The sequence below is a fragment of the Phyllostomus discolor genome, chromosome 4, assembly GCF_004126475.2.
Source record: "Phyllostomus discolor isolate MPI-MPIP mPhyDis1 chromosome 4, mPhyDis1.pri.v3, whole genome shotgun sequence".
NCBI lineage: Eukaryota > Metazoa > Chordata > Mammalia > Chiroptera > Phyllostomidae > Phyllostomus > Phyllostomus discolor.
In genome coordinates, this window is record NC_040906.2 from 2,145,860 (window position 1) to 2,167,818 (window position 21,959).

Below are 21,959 nucleotides of genomic sequence, written 5' to 3' on the forward strand. Positions count from 1 at the left end.
CACTTACGTCTCCAGAACTGTGTCATTGCACTGTTTCCTCCTCCCAAGAGGGTCTCCTGCCCCCAGGGAGCTGCCTCGGTGAGGCTAATCACGCAAATGTGAGCAACGAACTGTGAGCCCCAAGGCCCGTGAAACATCTACTCCTGACGGCGGAAGCTTCCAAAAACCTACCCGAGAGGTGTTTGCAGTTATGAGATAATCTGAAGACGCAGAAAAAATATACCTAAGTAACCAGTATCTTTCCAGCTGGCCGTCAGATTTAAGCAACGCTAATGTGTTACATGTTTGCATGCTGGTTTCAGGTTCTCATTCTTCAATGTAAGACGGCGCGGGTGAAGGTCAAGGCCTTGTCCTCACTCCCGGCCCTGCCCTCTGCCTGCTCTCTCCTCCCTGAGGCTCCAACACCTTGGGCTGACGTAGGTGTTTCCTGCCCACGCGTTCTGCTTTTCGTACGCAAAATCCAGACCCAGGACAACTTGCTCTATTTTCAAACCATGGAAATGATTTCAGGCAGCATATATAATTCTTCAAATTTGATTCTTTTCACTCGATATTAAGTTTCAGGATGACGTTAATGTGTATGAATCTAATCACAACTCTAGTTCATTTCTTCAAGTGGCAAGATTCCGTTTCGTCAGACGAGCTTGCTCTAACTGCCCTGGGGGGCATAACACAGGCTGGACGTACCCTCCGGCCCGGAACGCCCAAAAGGCCGACTAAATACCCGGAAATGGGGATTTTCAGGACACTGGACACCAGGGAGTGGGTGGCGGTGATCCTGTGAGCTAGGAAGTCTGAGAGTCTCCAGGCTGTAGTTAGAGGACGGGCCCCCAGCAGAGCCCGATGGCCCCCGGGGGGTGTGGGTGGGGGGGGCGGATAGAGCAGAGAGCTCCAGGGCAGGATGCCAGGACGGAGCGGGCTGCACAGAGCAGACCCGGGAGGGGGCGGAGCGTCAGTCCCAAGGATTCAGCTGGATACTGACGGGCAGGTGCGTTTAAGGACCCTCCCTCCCACCCAATCTGCGGAAGGAACCACCCCAAAGGATTAGAGACAGCAACGCCTCTGTGCGCAGGAGCAGTTTTCTAGGATTTGCACCCAGTGAGGCAATGGATGGCTTGCGGGTAGGTGCGTCCTCAGTTTTACCTGTATCGCCAAGGTGTCAGCCCTGGTGCCCCCTGCCGTGCCTGCAGAGCCACCCGCCAGCTGGGTATTATCATCTGATTTGAACTCTTGTTTTTCTGATGAATCCGCATGTCCTATTCTGTTGCCCTGGTCGGTCTGTCCGCCTGGGCCCCGACGTGATGCTACTGAAGTCCATAGCTCCATAATGCATCTCACCGCCCGAGGGACAGCACCGGCCGCACTGGCCGTTTCAGCGCCTCTGTAACCCAGCACCACAACGTGGGCGCTTACACGGGAGAGTTACTGTCTCACAGCCTGGAGGCCAGAAGTCCAAAGTCAAGGTGTTGCAGGGTGGGTTTCCTCTGAGGCCCGTGGGGAAGGTTCCAGATCTCTCTCCTTGGTTTGCAGACGGCCGTCTTCTGTGTTTTCCCTCACGTGTCTGTGTCAAAACTCCCTCGTCTTCTGAGGACACCAGTCACACAGAATTAAGACCCATGGCAGGGACCTCGTTTTCATCTGATTATGTCTGGGAAGACCCCGCCTCGACCTCGGGTCGTGTGCTCATGTGCTGGAAGTTAGGGCGGCAGCGCAGGAATTGCAAGGGGGATACACATCAGTCCTCCAACCGCCTCTCTCAGCTCAGTTCTCCATCAAAACAGATGTCTAGGATCAGTTTCTAGCATTCCACCAGGAAGAGCCCACCGGGACTTGGATTAGAGTTTCGTTGGCCCGGCTTGGGGAGAAATCGCCTGTTGGAGGCATATTGAGCCTTCTCTTTCATAAATGCGTAGGTCCCGCCTTTACGCCTCCCAGCGGCCGTGCGTCAGTCTCCCCGCCCTGGCTCGCTGCCCTCTGCCCCGCCACGGAGTCCACGTGGCCTTTACTGAGAAGTCCTTGCCTGCAGACTTCTGGACCCTGTGTCACACACCTCTCACCACTGGGACTTCAGACCCCATGCCAAAATTCTTGAGGTTTCTCAAACATACCACGCTCTACGACATACCTCCACACTTGCTGGGCTCCCCTCCGCCTTTCTCTTACGCGCACCTGCTAAGGGAGGGGCTGAGTTGCAGACTCAGCTCCGGCAAAACCTTCTGCGGGGACCCGACCTTCGCTGTGTCAACCCGGGTAGTCGGGGCCAGTCCAATGCTTGCCTACAGGAGTTCCCAGGTTGGGGTGCGGCGAAGGAGGAAGCTTCATTCAGTGCAAGTAGCTCAACAGTGCACGGCACGCCTGAGGGGCAGCGCTGGGGCCAGGCCGGTCTGCAGCTAGAGGCTCTGCTCCGGGAAGACGTTTTCGCTGTTCCAGCTCCGCGGGCAGAAGCTGACTCGAGCCTGAAGCAGAGAAGCGAAGTGCACCCTGAGAGCCAGAGGAGAGCTGGCTTATACTGATAGAAGTCCCCGCCCCTCGTTCCTGATTGGCCGTCTTCATGCAAATGAGGAATGCAAATCTTCACAGTTTGATTGGTCCAAAGGCATGGTCCTGATTGGTCGGTGAAGAAGGGGCCGGGGATGCAGCCGAGCGGCTCTGATGGATGGGGAAAGCTCCAGTCCTACTGGTTGAAGTGGGATCCCAGGAGCTCCTCTCTAGGGGCAGCTCAGAGGGCGGGACGCAGGGCAGCTGCTCCGTGAAGGGCAGTTTGTGTGTGTGTGTGTGTGTGTGTGTGTGTGTGTGTGTGTGTGTTGGGTGGGGGGTCCCTGTGCAGAAACGGCCACGAGGCTCTGTTTTCTATACATGTGAGGCCAGTGAGCCGCCGGGAGCCCTTATGCATAGGTGCCTCCTTTCTCAGGTCCGCAGCTCGGACCCCTGAACACACACGGATGGGTTAGGGGGCCTTCCTCTTTGTCCTGCTAGCCACCGGGCGGCAGCACCGCAGGGCTCACGGACGTTTCCAGGGTGGAGAGCGCTCCCAGAGCCTCGGTGAGGGCCAGGGTTGTATCCAGCTCCAATCTGAATGCTGTCCAGTTGTAGCAACGTTTGGCACACAGGAAATCATAATAAATACCGATGGCAGGAATGAATGAAATAAACCAAAAAGGCGATCTGCTCATTTTTCATGGGTGATGGTTCCTTTTTGGAGGCTGCTAGCCAGCACTGGCTCCTCAGAACTAGGGACCTGGGGAGTGAGTGGGCAACAGCACAGTGGGGAGGGGAGCGTGGGTCCAGCCGGCGGGAGAGCCGCGCCGCGCCGCCACCCCCCCGGCCCCCACTCCGCCCCCCATCACACTAGACAGTGTCGCTGCAGCAGCCAGGACATTTGTGCCACCACATGAATGTCCCTCGTCCTTGGAGGGTGCTGGGCAAACAGTGCCGGGGCCTGTCTCTCCACGTCTCGGCCTCCTGGGGCCCTGACACTGTCACCGCGTTTCTCTGGGACTGGGCGCGGTCTTTGCATTTGTGCGCATGCTCGGGTGCGCCGGTTCCCAGGCTGCGCGCACCCGTGGGAAAGAAGCCTTGGCGACCCGGGAGGGCCCGTCCTCACTGCAGACCTGTCTCTACTTGAGCCCCAGCGTATGCCCCCCTTCCCAGACTCTCGGGCGAGGCCGCGCGCCCTCCGCGTTCCCCGGCCACGGCCTCCACTGAACCCGTGCGGCTCCGCACCGGTGCGGCCTTCCCTCTGAAATTAGTGAGCGACGGAGGGCTTCAAAACCCCCCCCCAAGGCCACCTGCCAAAGGTGACTCTTCAAAGGTGTTTTAAGTCCCCAGCTTTTGATGGCTTTCATCTTCTCAAAAGTGAGTCAGAGCTTTAGACAGAGCTGCGAGGACTACTGAGTACCTGTGAGGACGCGAGGGGCCGGGGACTTGCTAGAGACGACGTTCTGAGCACTGTCCTGTCTCCTGTCACCCCCGCTGGCCCTTTCTGCCGTCTGCAGGTGGCGAATCCCACAGCTGTGGAGTTGTTGTGCCTGCCACGTGGCCCTGGCAGCCAGGCCTGCGCACTGCCCCCCGCCCTCAGCCCTGCAGGGCGCAGCCCCGGGAGCTCCGCCATGCTCGTCGCTGGGGAAAGGATGACACTGCTCACACTCCCCTTTGTCCTGCTCTCTCTACAACAGAGATGCCTTGTCTTTGCTTGGAAGGTGGCTGGGCTCAAGTGTGGCCCTCATGAGAGGCAGAATATTCTAGAAAATCGCTTCACATCACCTTCAAGGTGGATTTCTTCTCTTGGTCTGCTCCCGGTTTCCCTAGAGGGAAGGGCCCCTTGCTCCTTCCCTGCGGCTCTGGGGGAATTTCCAGTCAAGCCTTCTCCTCCCCAAAGAGCTCCTCTGAGATCACACGGGGAATGCTCCCCTCGGAGCTGCTTTTGGGGCTCGGACGGGTCAGTCCCCTCATTGCAAGGAACTTCTCGTCACCCTCCACGTGGTGGGCGCTCGGCCACTCTGTGACCTCACTCAGTCCATGCCCGCCCTCGGGGGACGGGCTGCGCCCCGCTGTGGACTTCCCGGGGCGAACTTCCGCGGCACCGCGGCTGTCCAAGGTCCCCGAGAATGCATTACGTCACCCACGAAACATTACCAGATAATTGTGCCCAATGGGTATGAGCAAAACTTTAAACACTGTAATCTTCCAAGAGACTTTGAAAAGGAACAGATTACACAGAACCTAGAGACACAAATGCAATTTGACCTTGTTCTCCCGCGTCCAGGCCGTTGGCACATCAGTCACGCGCGGCCCGTGTTGTGATGTCGTGCACCGGTGCGTGTTGACCCAGCACGCTTCGGTTTCTGTTCTCTGGAATTCTTTTATTTATATTTCCAAAGCGCCTCTCTCTTCCTGGCGGCCATGGACCTTTCTCCCCTTGGAAGGTCTTGCTCTTCTCATGGGCTTGTGCGTCCTGCCAGGGGGTCGGCTCCGCTGGTGTCAACCTGCAGCCGCAGGCTCTGAAGGTGACGTGGGGCCGGTGGGGCACAGGCGGCCGCCGACCCCGCCGAGGCTGAGCCGTGTTCGCAGATGCCGGCTCGCCCCCTGAATGAGTGGAGGAGGAAGAACGTGGCGAAGAAGGGCCAGGCTTCCTGGAGCTCTCGGGTTCTGCTCCACACGTCTTCTTCACACCAGCTACCCCGGTGAGACACATGTCCATTCGCTGGCTTCTCCGCGTCAGCCAATGGCACACTTTAAAAAAAAATGCTAGGAAAACTGTCATGGTGTCAGGTTTCTTTGGGAAAATGTATTGCACCAAAATGCTTGTTTTGAGCATTTCTTTTTTAAAAGATTTTATTTTTATTTATTTTTAGAGAGGGAAGGGAGGGAGATAGAGAGAGAGAGACAGAAACATCAATGTGCAGTTGCTGGGGGTCATGGCCTGCAACCCAGGCATGTGCCCTGACTGGGAATCGAACCTGCGACACTTTGGTTCGCAGCCCGCGCTCAATCCACTGAGCTATGCCAGCCAGGGCTTGTTTTGAGCATTTCTCTGATGAAAACAGGTTGCTGCTATTGGGTTTTTAGATTTTTCCTGAAAGAGCTGGTTCACTTGCATCTTCTTGTAAAGCGATGAAACACACCCTGGGAGAAAAAAGTGTGCAAGTGTGTGGTGCTAATATGAGGGGTGCTGTATCTGATATTATCGTAAAGCCGACGCCGGATTCCGGCGAAGCCTCCCACCCGCCCTCCGTGTCCTGGTTTATGTCACTCGTGTCTTCGCTAAGGAAGCGGCCTCATCGCCCCTCCCTGCCTCCCCAGGAGCTTCCCTTTGACGTGCCAGATGCCTCCGTGCTTCCCGGCCCGGCTCCGCCGCTAACGGCAGAGAACATGGCTCGGCAGCGGCAGCTCCGAAGTCATTAATAGGATCGGTTCTCCTTGGGATACACGCAGCGATTTTTAACCAGCCCTGCACTTCCTGCGCCTCCGTGCGAGAGGGGGCACTTGAAACACACGACACCCTTCCAAGTGAGTCATCGGGCCATCTAATCGTACCTCAGATGTTTACATCTGCACGGTTACAGCAGCCAAAGGGGAAGGTGCGGGTGCTGTGCTGAAGCAGAGGTGAATAAATATGTCATGGCGAAAATAAACATTTTAAATCACCGTTGTGTTATGAGATTAATCGCCCTGCAGCCCCAGCTAGATAAGCGAAGATGGAGTGTCTCCGGCTACTGCTGTGGCCTTCCCTGGGCTGCGGAGGCTGTACTGTGTGCGGTTCTTATTTATGAAAAGGCGCCCTCGGGTGCTGCGCGACCTCTAGGGCCCTGATGGAGTACTAGTGTCATGACTTAATCCTCTGTGGGGCCACACTGTCTGGATACTGTTTAATAGAGACGCTTACCACAAAGGGGTTCATTAATTGGAAAAGTAAAAATAAAGACATTCATGAAAAGAAACTCAACGGAACTCCAGGTGGCCAGGCTCATGGAGTGATTTGGTGAATAATCAACTTTCCCAATGAACCCCCAGTCTGGGTGGGGCTGTGTCTCGGACCACTGGAGTGCCGTGCGAGAGTCCAGCCTGGGGTTGGGGCTGGGGGTCCCGTGGGTGCTGCCGTTTTGGCGTGGACACCAGCTGGATCAATAAGATGATTCCTCAGGCTTTACACGCACCGTCTCCTTTGCCTCCTAGCTCCGGGCAGGCCTTTGTCTCGTCTCCACTCCCTGGACTTCCCCCTGGCTGCACGTGTGCATGAACCTGGGAAAGCAGCCGATGGATGTCCCCTCACCCCAGCAGATAGGGAGCTCCTAGCAAGCAGGCATTCGTCTGCCTTGAAATCAGCATCCGGCTGTGAGCGGGGGCCGCACGCGCCCAGGGATTCCATAGTTGGTTAACTGGACAGCCAGACGTGAGGGCGCTGATGGACAGCAACTCCCTGGCGCTCTGGGTGGGCACGTGCCCAGGGGAGGGGGCTACTGGGTGAGCGGCTTAGAGGGGACAGATGGCGTTTGTGTGTTGGACGTGGGATGGGGTTTCGCTTGGAGCTGGCAGCCTGGGGCCGCGTCCCGGGTGCCCCACCAATGTCCGTGAAAGGGTGGCTGTCAGCGCTCCCGGCAGCGCAGGGGTTGGGGGCCGTGACTCTGCTGGGTAAGGGAGGAAGCGCGGTCTGGGGGAGAGAGGTTCTGTGTCCCCCCCCACCCCACCCCTACACGCCATGCACTAGGTACCAAACCAGGCCTGCAGCTTCCACGGGCCTGGCTGCCGCCCTGCCCGCTCCGCCTGTCCTCTGTCACCACCTGCCTCGTCGTCTGGTTTGGGGGACCTTGTGTGTCCCTCAACTGTGGCAGCACCCCGAGCAGGATCCGTGAGGGGACTGTATGCGGCAGACAGATGAATGTTTTTCATATATTATTTTAATGTGATTTAGAGAAACTGTAACTGGAAAATGTAAGTGGAGCATGAAATGGGGTTTTTGTTCTCAGAGACATTACAGCCGGGGGTGGGGGGAATAAATGACTTACACGTTCAAGTGCAAACGCTAAGTAATGAGTGACGGGTGTTTGCAGGGCCAGCCAGACGTCACAAAGGCCCTGAAACACTGCCCGGGGTCACCCGGGTTCACTCGAGTGGAAAACGTTCTCTTTGATCGGTCCCTCCCACTCCTCAAAGTGCCAGCTGACCTGCCTCAGCCCACGGCGAAAGCCTCCTCGTGGCCACGGGGACCCCACCTCTCCAGGAGGAAGAACCAGGGCCTAGCGTCAGTCTGGCACTGGGAAGGCTGATTTATCTGTCCCGCGGGGGAACCCCAGACTGCCCAGGGCAAGAGCTGGCTGCGAGAGGTTCCACGTGCAACACAGCCCCCCAAACACCGTGCACATCTGCCCCTGTTCTCCCTTTCTTTGCAGAAGTTCCCGCGGTGGGAGGCTCAAAGGAAATCGCTTCCCTGCGGCGGGGAAGGGCCGTCCTGCTGCAGACCCAGGCCGGGGCTCTTGGCATTAACATTAAACACATGTGGCGTTTGAGAGCAGGGGCCTTGTGCTGTGAATGCTGAAACTCCTTTGCCTCAAGATACATGCAAATCACGGGTCTCGGTGCCCAGAAAACGCCAGCTGAGTGAGGAATGAACGTTTCTTCTCCTCTTTTACCCCAAAGTGGCAGCCCACCAGTATGAGGAGAGCTTTGGCACGGTTAACGGATCCTTAATGAGTGGAAACTGAGCCGACCTTCTTGCTAAGGCAGTAAGAGTCTGCTTCTCCCAACCCTCACCTTGGAGTGTGCCATTCCAGGCCCCAAGGCCGATAAACTTCTTTCTTACGCGGCGAGCCGATGCTCAAGAACGAGTCATGGACATTTTTCCCAGGTAGACGAGGGTCGCGTCAAAACTCACGTCCACAAAGAGCCCGCGGAGGGGGCCGCTTGGGTCGCCGGCTCACTGCCAATGTCACCGAGCCAGGATGATGTCACCCTGGAGCTGAGGGTCCTCAGTCCAGGTGACCCGTGCTCTTGTGAGAAGGGGGAAATGTGGATGTGAAGCCGTGGACACGGAACCCCTCTGCGGCAGCTGAGCGGGGACTGGCACTGTGCCTCTGGGAGCCGGGGAACACCGCACCGCCATTCCCAGGTTAGGGGGGGCGGCAGGGGAGCGCAGCATGTGACCTCCGAGGAAATGCCACGGCGGCCTGCGGGTTCTGCGGGAGGATAGCACATTTTTACTTCCCGTTTTAGTGATGGTTTGAACGATCAGCCTAGACCTACTGGGGATTGTCCTGAAAGCCACTTTTCCACGTTATTTCCACGTCCGAGTTCACACCTGGCTCTGTGGTCTCGTAACGTGAGCCCAGTGAGTGCCGCCCGGCGCACCCGGGTCTCAACCGGAAACCGCTGGCCGGCGACCCAACCGGGACCTCTCCTTGGCCCGGAGTATCGACACAGACGGAGCCGTCCCTTTCCTAGGCTGTTGGCCAAGCGAAGACTTCGATCCAACATAATCTAACAGACCTGGGATTGCAGAGTGAGACTCTTTTTTTTTTTTTTAAAGATTTTATTTATTTATTTTTAGAGAGGAAAGGGAGGGAGAGAGAGAGAGAGAGAGAAACATCAATGTGCGGTTGCTGGGGGTTATAGCCTGCAACCCAGGCATGTACCCTGGCTGGGAATCGAACCTGCGACACTTTGGTTCGAAGCCCGCACTCAATCCACTGAGCTACGCCAGCCAGGGCACAGTGAGACTCTTTTTGATGTGAGAACAGAGGCATACTTCACACCGAGGTCTGGAGTCTCACTGACCAAATCCTGAGTCCTGTCTCACGTGGACAAGACGGTGTGCAGACGGTAGGCCGGAGCGTGGTGGGCACAGTGAGACCTGTCACCAGGGCCCGCACGGGCCAACCCCTCACACCCCAGCAGCGGCAGCAGGAGCCATTAGCGGTGCATGTGGCGGGAGACCGGCCACGGGGAAGTTTTCATTAAATAGCATGTTTTGGTTTTTCATGATTGCATTTTGGAACACACTCAAACAATGTCTGGGCTGTCAACATAACGGATTGGCAGTCAAATATAAGCAGGCGAATACATCAAACAATAATAAGGAAAATGATGGCAAAGACAATATAGGAGATTCAAACGGTGGCCACCGAACCAAACAAGGAAACACGTTCCAGGCGATGACCAGGAAACGGGAAGCCACCGTCAAACCCAGAACCAGCGATTACCTTTGAGCAAAACGACGCAGTTCCTAAGCAGCGAATAGCGTTGATTTGGATTTTATTTGTTTTAAGGCCTTTTTTGTAAGCCCTCTGTGAAGGCCAGTTGCTCGTGAAGAAGGCGTTATCACCAGCTTCACATTTGTACATTTTTAAGAAACATCGTAACGGAAGAATTTGTGAACTGTAGGAGCCCGAGCCCATGAGAATTGTTTTCCTTCTAGAGGAAATTACTGCAGTTTGACTAATATAACCCGAACGGCACTGCAGTCTTTTCTGCGTTTTATCTTCAAATGTTGAAAAACAACATCTTCTGTGTGTTCCTGTGGTTATAAAGGAAACATATGTCCGTTGCACAAACCAGTTGTTCCATCCAGAGAAGCAAACAGAAAATGAATCACTTAGAACTCCACTTCCCACACCGTTTTAATGCCATTCAGGGGTTTTCTATAAATATTTACTTTAATAAAGCAAAAAAGATATGAAACCATAAATTTCCTTTTATACTTTGCTTTTACTGCTTAGATGTTCGTGCCGGTCACAGGAGAATAATGGGACTCCCCTCCGTTTCGGGGTGTTAGCAGAGAGCAGGGCGACAGTCCCGAGGCCCTGAGAGACGCGTTGGCACCAGGGGGTGGCCACGCCCAGCCCTGTGTCCGCCCCCAGCCTGGGGCAGCTGAGCCCAGGGAGGGGCTGCAGGAGGGTGAGCTGGGATTCCTCTGGGGGGGCGCTGTGGCTGTGCTGAGCAGCCCCACTCCCGTGTGGGATGGGAGGGGGTGCTCCCTGCTCACCTGTGCACACATCTGGAGCCAGGTGAGAGTCTTTAAGGGCACTTGTCGGGCAGCTGGACCCCGTCTTCTGGAATCTGGGCAGCATGAGGGCTGACTCACCCGGGAGAAGTCTCAAGGCCTGAGGCTGTCTTAGGTGGGTGCTATGGGCTGAACTGTGCACCCCCAAATTCCTGTGTTGGAGCCCTAACCCCCATGTGACTGTACTGGAGACGGGCTGATTGAGGTTGAATTAGGTCTTCAGGGCAGGGCTCTGACCCGACAGGCCTGGCGCCCTCAGAAGAGGAGGAGACCCCAAGATCCTTCCACCAAGCGAGGGCCCAGCAAGGTGGCTTCTTCCTGCAGGTCGGAGAGAGAGGTCTCCCTGGAACCTGACCTCGCAGGCACCCTGGTCTCCTCGGGCTTGCAGCCCCCAGAAATGTCTGTCCGTTACGCAGCCCGAGTCACTGAGACCGCAGGCTCGGGAGGAGGAGGCAGAGAGCCTGCAGGGCCGAGGTGAGCGAGCCCGAGCCTCACCTGCCTGGAGGGGCTCTGTGGGGAGAGCTTTCACACAGTCCGTCTGCAGGGGGCGGGCCGAGAGGGGAGAAGGAGCGGAGCTGGGGGGTGAGGGCGAGGCCGGGCGAGGCTGCCCTCCGGTCTTAGGTCTCTGGAAGGAATTGTCCCGGGCTCTGGCGACACAGCGGTCTCCTGCCCACTAACCAGGAGCCCGGAGACTCTTTATCACAGGTCACAAGTCTGGCCTCACCATCATCAGAGGCATGTAAACGCCGTGCCAACGGGTCGGAGCTTCTAAATGCCCCTCGCTTCCCCTTGTTTTCTAAGAACACCCCTGTGTCCCAAGAACTGTTTTCTCTTTCCCCTAAAGTAGAAGGAGGGAAGCAGGTACCTACCCACATGCACAATGCAGGTGGCCGTTTTCTGAAAGTCACGTGTCCGTTGGGTGGACTGAGCAGCTCCGGAGACGGGCGCGAAGAGTCACTTTTCCCTGCTCAGGCACCGCGGTTTGGGGAGCGTGGCGCTGCGGTCCATCCGGAACCACGGAGCCTTGGCGGCTGGTCTGCCGAGGCGGCGAGCAGCCCCTCCTGGGGGTGGGCGGAAGGCGGCGCTGCGCAGCCAGTGGTGGTGGTGGTGGGTGCTCTGCGAAGGGAGTTCTGAAGCTGGGGTTACATCCGGGGATGTAGAGAGCACCCCGGCCACAGAGCATCCCAGGTGGAAGGGGGGTGTTCTAATTTTCCGCAGGTCAGCTTTTTGTTTTGTCTTTTCAATGAATGAAGAGCAAGGGAGCTGCCGGGAGCCGGAAACAGTCAGAGGTTGGAATTTCGGGGAGTCGGAAGGCCTCCGGTGGCGGACTGTCCTTGCGGAGTCTGGGAGGTGGCGCTCTGGTGTCGCGCTCAGAGCTCTGCTCTCCGACTTCTCGGGAGAGCCCACGGAGGAGGAGGAGGAGGAGGTCCGGGGGGCTCCGTCCCGAGGACAGGGAGCTCTGGGCTCCGGGTGGCCCCCTCGGGTTGGCGCCCGGAGGATGCACCGACCAGCTCTGCAACTTCGAGGAAGCTCTGAGGCACCAACGGGAAGCCGAGGGGTCCCGGCGGGTGACCCGTTTGCCTCCCGCGAGGCTCAGCGCGGCTCTGCGCGGCTGAACGGAAAACCGCAGGCACACCCAGCGCGGTGACCGTCTGGGCCTAACGCGCACGCGCGGGAGTCAGGTCCCGCCGCGCAGCGGTGGCCCCAGCGGGGATTCACACACTCCGCCCCTCAGTCTCCTCCTCTGCAGGAGGGGCGCGACCACGCCCACCTCCTGGGGTCTTCACGCATTGGGGGAGCCCAGGGCGCGCACCCCGCCGGGACAGGCAGCTGCTGAGACTCATTGCCAAGGTCACGGTCCGAATGCATGATAAGAAACTGCAGAAGCGAGGGGGGCGGCGCTGGTCGTGGCCTCATTCCAGGCGGTGGGGAGGGGAAGGGAGGGGTGCGGCGCTGGGTGAGGGCTGGGGCGGGAGAGCATCGGGCCTGCTGACTTGGAAGACAGACGATGGTGCAGTGCCATGGATCCTGAGAACCATTTATGGAAGAAAGTAAAGGCGGAGGAATATCACGCGCTTCACGTTTTCCAGGACCGGATTGATGGTTAGAATTGTATTGCGGGTGACTGATCCTCTTCCCAGGGATGTCGCCACCAGCCACCACTTTCCCACCTTTGTCTGCAGCCGGTGACTGCGGGCCCCAGTCCTTGGTGTGAAAGCTACCTTCCTCTGGTGGGGAAGAAAGAAGCCCACTGGTGACGGATACAACGGAGAGGAGGAGAAGGAGGAAACTCGGAGGAAGTCGTGAGAAAAGGGAAGGGGAGGGATGAAAAGGCCCCCGTGGAGGATGAAACGCGGAACAGGGCTGTCCGGGGCTCGGAAGGTGGGTCCTCAGAATCTCCATGCTCAGGAGATCACTAAAAAGTTATTAGCAGACATATTTCAGCAGACCGCAGCAGCCAGAGGAAAAACACGTTTCCCACATACTGAACACATCAGAACTGAACATGAGCAGTTGCTTAGACTTGGGATTGAACCCAAGTTCATCAGGCTTAAGTGACCTTGGCAAACAAAGCTGTATAAATCACCATCAGCGTTGAATATTTAGTAAATACCTAAGCGCACAAGGTTCCTGACTTTGAAAGGTCTAATTAGCAGAGGAAGGGGAGCTGCTCATGTGGAAGGTTCCGGGTCTCCAGAGCAGAGAGCCCTGGCTGGGTTCCAGGCAGGGGAGCGGGGTGCAGGGGGCGGGCTTGGCCGGGAATCGGGACCCCCCGGGGCGAGCCAGCGGGGAAGCTGGCTGTGGCTCCCTCACGGAGGCTATCTTCACTTAGTCTAAATTATTTTGCAATTCCAGACTCTTTGCTCTTTCTTTATTTATTCCTGCTTTGTCATTAAAAGGAACACCGGGAAACCGGGGCTGCAGATTCTCCGTGGAATTCACTCTCCGTCTGGGCGGTTAAGGGCCTTCATCCCCGTCCTTTCCTGGCAACGCATGCGAGCGACCGCCGCTTTTCGACGTCCTCAGGAAACGGCCTTCAGCAAGTGCGATGCAGGGCTGCTCGGGACCCCGGGTGGAGTTGCTCTCGGGGTAACCGCAGAGCCGGCGTCCTCCGTTCCAGTTCAACAGGGACCTCCCTCCTGCAGGCAGAGTGGGGTCGCTGCGTGGCACTGAAACGTTTTCTTAAAGGGATGGTTCGCCTGCAGACAGTCTTTCCAAAAGCGGGCGGGTCTGAGGACGCTCGAAGGTCGTCGGCACTCACCCGTGTTTTGGCCGTGCACAGTGCACACTGTTCTGCCCAGGTTCTTGAGAGAAGGATAAGGATGCACGTTATCCGTGGGTAGTGCCTAAAATACCTCGTATCTGTTCTCGCCTTTTGTATTATAAAATGCCTTGTACCATAACATAAATAAAACTCCTTTACAATACAAACGAGTATCTAAATAAAAATAAATACAACATTGAATTAACAAATTAAAACGGAAAATTTTTCCCTGAAAGTGTGGGCCGACAATGTGGGTGTGTGTATTAGACACAGCAAAATACGGCCCTTTCAGCAGAAGACTGTCTCTGTGGTAACGACCAGCGGCTGTTTTCACGCTCAGTCGCTCACTCCGGCCAGGGCAATGCCCGCCCCCCACCCCGCCCCCCTCTCAGCCTGCGCAGGGTACGGGGAGAGTGGCAGCAGCATGAGGAACGCTGTCACCGTCCTGGTCTCTCTGCAGCGAGCCGGGAAGGCTTCCCTAGGGACCCGAACGCTGGACTGGGCTCGGGAAAGCCAACCAGGCCCCTTCCTGGAGGCCGGGGTTTGGGGTAGAGGGAACGGTAGTGCCCTACAAGCCCAGCAGCCTGGCCTGAGCAGCGGGCGCCCCGTGGCTGAGTGTCAGGGGACAGGGTGGGACATTGGGATGGACCTGGAGGAGTGGCCAGGGGCCTGGGTACCCCCTTCCCCAAGGAGCTGTGCCTGGGATCTGTCAGCAACAGGGGGCCAGGGCAACACTCCAGGCAGAAGAGAGGCACCCCCAGTTGCTGGGAGGAGGGAGTGTTTCCGACGCGGCTCAGCTCTATGAAGACTGAAGACCGGTGGGGCAGCCAGCGACTGCAGTCCTTCAGGTGGGCGGCAGCGTCGCTGAGTCATGGCTGCCCTGGTGGGGGAGGGGCTGGAGAGGTCAGGCCTGAAAGAGTTCTGGATGGGACGGTCCTCAGATGTGGCTCCGCTGTGAGAGCCCTCGGTTTCCGGGTGCGGACACTCTGAAGTGTTGGTGCTGCCGGTCAAGTCAGGGTGGGGTGGGGGTGCCTCCCTCCCTCTGGTGTGAGGGGGGAAGCCTGCGGGACAGGGGTGCAGGCAGGCCTCTGGGACACAGGGTTTGAGAGTTGGGCCCGGGAGGAGGGAATATTCACGGGACAGCGTGGTTGCCCCCAAGTCCCCGGCTCTCGGCCCTGCCCTTGGAGCGGAGCCCGGGCCCAGCACCCCAACCTTCACCCTGGTGAGCCCTCCCTCCCCCCAGTGCTGGAGGTCGCTCCTCCCCACAGCGGGGGGGCCCCCCTTCTTGGGCATTGTGAGACATGGGATGAAGTCCGTGGAGAAACTGGTTACTGAATGTCCCCATCTGCTTCTGGAATGTCATTTCACCTGTGACATCGAGTGTTACCTGATGACGACAAGTTGAATTCTGCACGTTAAACAGCTGTGCCCGGGTATGTGCCCTCCCCCCCCCGCCCCGCCCCGAGCGGGTCCACGGCCTTTCGGGTCCCCCGTTCTCCCAGCCTACCCCTCCCACCCCATCGTCCACTCCACCCCAGGCTGGCCCGGATTCTCTCCCCTGACACGGCCTGTGGCCTCAGCCTGGGCTCGCAGACTAGAATTGCTTTATGTCAAAGGCACCGTGAGACCGTTGAGGGTTTCAGAGGATGTGCGGAGCCTCGGGCGCCGTGCATCCCGGACTCGGTTTCACAGAAGGACTCGTGGGGCCGTGCTCCGCTGTGGCGTCTGCACGGGGCTTCGAGGGATAGCTGGAGCTCTGGGTTTCGAGGCGGGAAATGCCTCCTGTGGCCTTGGAGGATGACGGAGCGGTGGAAGTCGGAGCCTGAGCCTTTTCTGCCGACTCGTGCACAGACGGGGCGCCTCTGGCTGTCGGACCTTGGCCGTGACTGTCCCAGCTCTGCCATGGGAGTCACCATGGCCTTGGGGAGAGCTCCCAGGAAGCGGAATCAGGTCTCCAGCCAGAGAGTCAACAAAGTGCCCAGATGGCACACAGGAGGGTGGCTGGTGTCCCTGAGGGGGGGAGGGCTGTCACGCGGAGGCCTGAGCACTGGTCGGCGGGGGTGGGGGGGGGGAGGAGGAGGAGGAGGAAAGTTTTTCTGGGGGAAAAAGAGAAATGGGGAGGGAACGGTGGGGGACCCAGGTTACAAGCTGGGGGTGGGGTCTTCCTTAAAGGGGCGAGCACAGGCCTGCACGGCGGCCACGACAGACCGTCACGACTCACCGGGCCTGCTCTGGGGTGGGTGCGGAAGGGCCAGGTCTTCGGGCGTCACTGGACTGATGAGGTCCAGGGGGCACCTCAGAGTATCAGGAGAGTCCCGGCTTCTCTGGTCCTGGGGTGCAGCTCCCCGATCCCCGTGTCCCCTCTAGGAGGCAGATGGCCCAGCAGACTCAGTGACGGACAGTTGACGTGACCATTCCTCGCACACAGGAGAGACAGATCCCGCCCCCTCAATCATACTCAAGACACTTGTTCAAAACGAATCCTTTCCATTTAGGGTTGAGATGATTGTTTGGTCCACGAGCAAACACACCGTCTCATGTGGATTGCTTGCACAGCAACAGGAATGGCCCTGCGGTCCCTGTGATGTTTGCACTGGGCGGGTCCCTTCCTGCTCTCCGGGTTTGTGACCCTTTATGCCTCTGCACGCTGCCACCAGAAGGCACCGATGACGTGTCTCCCTGCTGAGCCCTCCGATCTGTCAGAAGGAAATCCGGGACAGGAGGCAGGAACATCTTAGGGGGACATAACATTATTTCCCAAGGAAGTTGTTAAACATGTACGATGTGAGCCATGTCGAAGTGCGTTCTTTGTCAACATCTCCCGAGAACACGGCAGACGGCAGACCGTCTGCCGAGCACCTGCATCGCGGCACGTGCACCGACGCGTCGGGGCGAGTTCTGCGCGTCCAGTGGCCACGTGACCGAGAGCGTCCTTGTCCTCTCCCCGGGCTTGGGCGGCGTCCTCCTGCAGCGCCGAAAGGAAACGACCACTTAGAGGAGCAGACGGGCAAAGACATTGCCAGTTGCCTTTTATAATCTTCAGTGGGCCAAGTAGCGCAAAATGAAAAATCTGCATAACTTCACATGAGTGTAATTTTTTACAAGTCCGATTAGTTATGTGGATATGTCCTTGGAAGACGCGCATTTGATTTATTCCTGATTAACATGACGTATTAATATTAACATGGTTATTAGGACACATTAATTAAAATGACCCAAGGGCAGGTAGGCTGGGGGAGGAAAGGCACTGTGGGGAGGGACTCTGGCTGGGGAGGGCCGTGGCTGGGGAGGGCCGTGGCTGGGGAGGGACCCTGGCTGGGGAGGGCTGTGGCTGGGGAGGGCCGTGGCTGGGGAGGGCCGTGGCTGGGGAGGGACCCTGGCTGGGGAGGGCTGTGGCTGGGGAGGGACCCTGGCTGGGGAGGGCTGTGGCTGGGGAGGGACCCTGGCTGGGGAGGGCCGTGGCTGGGGAGGGACCCTGGCTGGGGAGGGCCGTGGCTGGGGAGGGACCCTGGCTGGGGAGGGCTGTGGCTGGGGAGGGCCTGGCCCGGGGAGGGCCGTGGGACAGGGCGGCCCAGAAGGGATGATGACCCGAAAGACAGCGGCACGGATCTGTTTCACATTGGACGTGAGCATCTCCAGGTGGAAGAGAAATTAACTGGAAAGACATTCATTCGTAAGAGCTGCGCTTACATGTGCTTAAGAGATATCCCTAAGCGTGCGTGGGGCCTGAAGAGCCGCTGTGCACTCCCAGACATCAAAGTCGGCAGACAGGGGCGCCTGGAGCCAGCGAGAGACGGGCTACCAGGTCCCTAATTTATAGAGCAGCCTGAGAGGAGCGGAGAGAAGCCCACGGCCGCATTTGAAGTGACCGCGGTGACGTGCTCCGAGCCGTGGAAAATGCTGAGGTCGGGCACTTACGGCCCCGCCGCTCGCGGGTGACGGGAAACAGCCTCCAAATTAAGAACACCTGGAGAGACCCTGCCATCCGGCGGGGCCCAGTGACGACCAAGCGGCCTGAGCGGCCACGCGGCGTGTGCGGCCGGCTCGCCCGGGAGGGAGGGGGGCGTCCCTCTGCAAGCTGGCCAGGCCGCCTCCCTGCCCGGGGCCTAGGGGACGCGGTGGGACGCCGTCTGACTGAGTTGACGACCCGCAGACGAAAACGCCGCTGCCTCCTGTTCAGGGGAATGAAACAGTCACTGAGCTGCGGAGCCTGCGGACGGCCTTGGGCGTTAAAGCACTAGAGGACTAAGACATAGGCACACACACATGTGCATGTACACGCATGCATGCACATACACACGTGCATGAATACACACACACACATATGTGTATATATGTGTATATATAGAGACACACACATCTGGGGGGATGGCGGAGTCGATCCCTGAGGAATGCTTTTCTGCACTGTAGGAAGACAAAGGGGGTCGGACTGAAAGAGAAGGTGGGAACCACTCTGGCTTCCGTTGTTTTCCAGTCCCGGCTCTGTGTGTCCCCGAGGGCTGATCTCAGGCAACCTGTGTCCCTCCCTCCCCGCCTCAGCGAGCACCTCTTGTCACAGAGGTCCACGTCGACCAAGGTGGAGGTAGTGCCAGGGCAGCCAGCGCCATGTGGGACCCGGGGCTCGGTGGCAGCCTCACCGCCTCACCTCGAGGGGGTACCCGAGAGTGGCATTCTGAGCTTGGGGCACGCAGGGTACCGAGGGCTGAGCTGGCGGGGCCGCTGGACGCCAGGGGCACTGGCGTCCAGTCTGTGGGCCAACACCGTTGTCAGTCTTCGGACGAACCCCGTGAGCAGCTGCAGCTCACAGGTCTGCTGCTTCAAACCTTCCTCCGGCGGGTGGCGCCCACCCCCCTGGGGGAGTTAACTCATGACAGAAAGTGCCTGGCTGGCCTTGGGGAGGGCAGGGCCGGCCCACCGCAGCCTCTCTGGGGGTCCCGGTTTCCCAAGTGCCCCCCTCCGTCTCTGTCCCAGCACTGCACACAGTTCTGCAAACCGCACACAGCTCCGAGGTCGGGCTTGTGGGCAGGGACAGCCCCAGCCTGCGTGTGACTGCACCGTGCCCAGTGTGGCACGCTCGGGGCTGCATGGCGGAACCCACAGGTCCGCGCTTCTGGTCACGTTGAATCAGGTGACTCAGGGACTGTCGTTCTCCTTCTGGCCGGTGTGGCCCCATGTCAGTGAGACCGGTCATTTTTTCAGAAAGAAGTCCAGAGTCTGGGGGCTCTTCGAGGCCGAGGCCGTCAGCACGGAAAACCGTCCCTGGCTCCCCGGAGGCCCTAACCAAACACAGACGAGGCATCGCTGGCACACGCGCTCAGATCGCTGCGTCATGGCCAAGCAACTCGGTGATGAGTTTGCAAACTCGGGCAGGCAAGCTCCTCCCTTGGGTGGGATTCTGAAATGACCAGCCTCCCCCCGTAGGGGACCTCGGCATGGGCACGGCGTGGGTCAGCGTCAGAGCCCGGGGCCTCGCTCGGGGGCCGCCGCCAGGGGCAGCTTCCCCGCACGAGCCGGCGACGTCTCCTACAGCGGCTGGCGCCCCGGGACGGCTCCTTGCACCGGCTTTTTATTTACGATCTTAAATAATATCCCTGTTCCATTAGTGGTGAGACAGGCCAGGGTGTGAGGGAGTGGGGGTTTAATTAAAGGTCCTTGTGTGCCGATGGGTCTTCCAGACCACGAGTCCCGTTACACCCGGAGACGCGCCGGTGCGCTTGCTCAGCGCGGCCCCGGTTCCTGGAGGCTGCGCCGCCTCTCCCGCGGCTCTGCTGGGAGCTTTCCCAGAGACCAAGGTGATTACTCGGGGCTCGGGCGTCACCGTGACCCACCGTCCCCCAGCATTCTCGCTGCTGACATCCGACCTCTTCCTCTCCACCGAGAGGGTGCACGTTCCCAAACCCCTAAAGGCAAAGCCTCAGGGACAACGGCCCTGCAAGCAGCTGATGTTTGCAGCGTGGGGCAGAGAGGGGCTTTGTGGCTGGAGGGGGAGGGGGAGGGCGTACCTTCACTTAAATCTTTATATTCTCACGAAACACAGGCACACGTTTCTAGGAAGACAGCATTCCCCTGGGTGTTTTATTTTTTAAAAGTCTTCAGATGATACTGCTCAAGGAAATTAAAATAAAAGATTCTGGCCTGGTCCCTCCACTCCGACGGATTTAATTATTTTCGTTTTGTGTCTCCCTATCCCCACTAACCGCCCCCACCCCCCCCCCCCCACTCCACACACATGCAAAGTTTCCGCTCAGTTGTCACGGGGCCTCCCTGGGCTTTTCAAGGTGTTCCATTGTGAGGAAAAGAGGCGTCCCTTTTCGACAGCCCGGACCACTGTTACGGATTCGCGGTGTCGTTAATTTCCTTCAGGCTGCATTACATTAGTCATCTGTCACCGCGTCAGGACATTCATCACGTCCTGGGTGCCTCCGGACGGTGGCCTGACGATCCACTTTTCATGGAAGTCGGACCTCGGCGGCCTCTCCCCGCACCCGCGGAGACCAAGCCACCGCAAGGGCTTCTGGTCCTTCGAAACCAGTGCATCCTTTGGATGTCTCCTGCACGGGGCAGACTCTGGTTTTAGACCATGGAAGGGAAAGGTCAGAGACATTTGTGGAAACAGAGAGAAACATCCTGTTTTCTGGGAGTCTGGGGGGTGCAGAGGGACGGTGGACACAGGGGGTTCAAGCCCCGGGATGCCGACCAGGAGGCCCTGCTGGTTGTGGCTGGGAGCCGTGTCCCGGTTCCACGCTGTTGGCTGACCCACGGTGACCTCTGCTGGGGCAACGGCCCCTGGTGGCTCTGACTGTGGTTACTTAGGCCACGGAAGCCCATCCAGCCCGTCCTTCTGCGACCGCAGGGGGCTGCGGGGAGACCCCTCACACAGGCACATCTTGAGCCTCCGCGTGTGTCTCTCTTACCCTCCCGGGCCAAGCTGAGTCCGAGGTCAGCGCAGAGGTCACTCTAGAGTCCCCTGTGGCGACAGGAGGGAGGGGGAAGAACGGAAGCACCACTGGAACCTATCAAGCTACATCCCGCTCTTTTTTAAAAAAAATATTTTATTTTTTATTTTCAGACGGGAAGGGAGGGAGATAGAGAGGGAAACATCAGTGTGTGGTTGCCTCCCACACGCCCCCTACTGGAGACCTGGCCCGCAACCCAGGCATGTGCCCTGACTGGGAATCGAACCGGCAACCCTGTGGTTCCCAAGCCCGTGCTCAGTGCACTGAGCCACACCAGCCAGTGCCCTTCTCACCCTCCCTTAAGAACCAGAAGTCAAACAGTTTATTTTTTTCTTCTTCTAGGTCTCTCCTGTCCCCCTCCAGAGCTCCCCAGCTGTCAGCTGGCCAACTTAAAATTAGCACCCCGTCCTGACAAAGCCGCCACAGGTGGCGAGTTGTTTACGGTCCAGCTCCCGCCCACGGTCTACTTGACCTTGAGTGTTGTACGAGTTTATCCTCCGGGGCCGTGAACTCTATCCCTCTCATCAGCACTTCCCTGCGGATCTCCCGTGGGCCGCGGCATCCTCCCGGGTCAAGGTCTTCGGGGCCGCCGTGTAAACGTCCGAGTCTCCAGGCGCTCCCTCTCAGCCCCTTGATCTTCCTCCAGAACATTCCCCACGCACAGAAAACACACCCAGCAGCGACGACGGTGATGATGGTGATGATGACGACGGCAGCTACGTGGTGCGGACCCTGGGCCGAACACGGATGTTCTGAGGGCTGAGTTCGCAGAAAGCTCGGGGGGGGGGGGGTGCCCCACGGCCCCGCCCCCAAGGAGGCGAGGGCGGCATCGGCCCCCCAGGGCCTGGGAGCCCCAGCGGTCCCGCAAACAGGGAACATACACGTGGAGAGAAGCTCCCGGTAGAAAAGGAGCCCAAGTGCCATGCACTGGCCTTCTGTTTGACTTGTAAGGTAGACGTGTTCATCCTGCCGGCGGTACGTGCCTCCAGGAGAGAGAACACCACCTTCAGGGCGAAGGGTTCCGTTTCGAGTGTCCAGGAGCGTGAAGTCAGGGGGAGAGGCAGGGGCTGGGATCCCGCCCCGAGGGCCGCAGGGGACCGCAGGCTGCCCCGCCTGGCGGGAGCAGACGGGCCGTGCAATTCAGCTGAAGCCTCCTTAGGGGTTGCACGGTATTCCTGCTCCTTCCTGTTAACCGTGACATAACAACCCGGTTCCTGGCTGGAACTGGGCTCCGGAGCTTCCC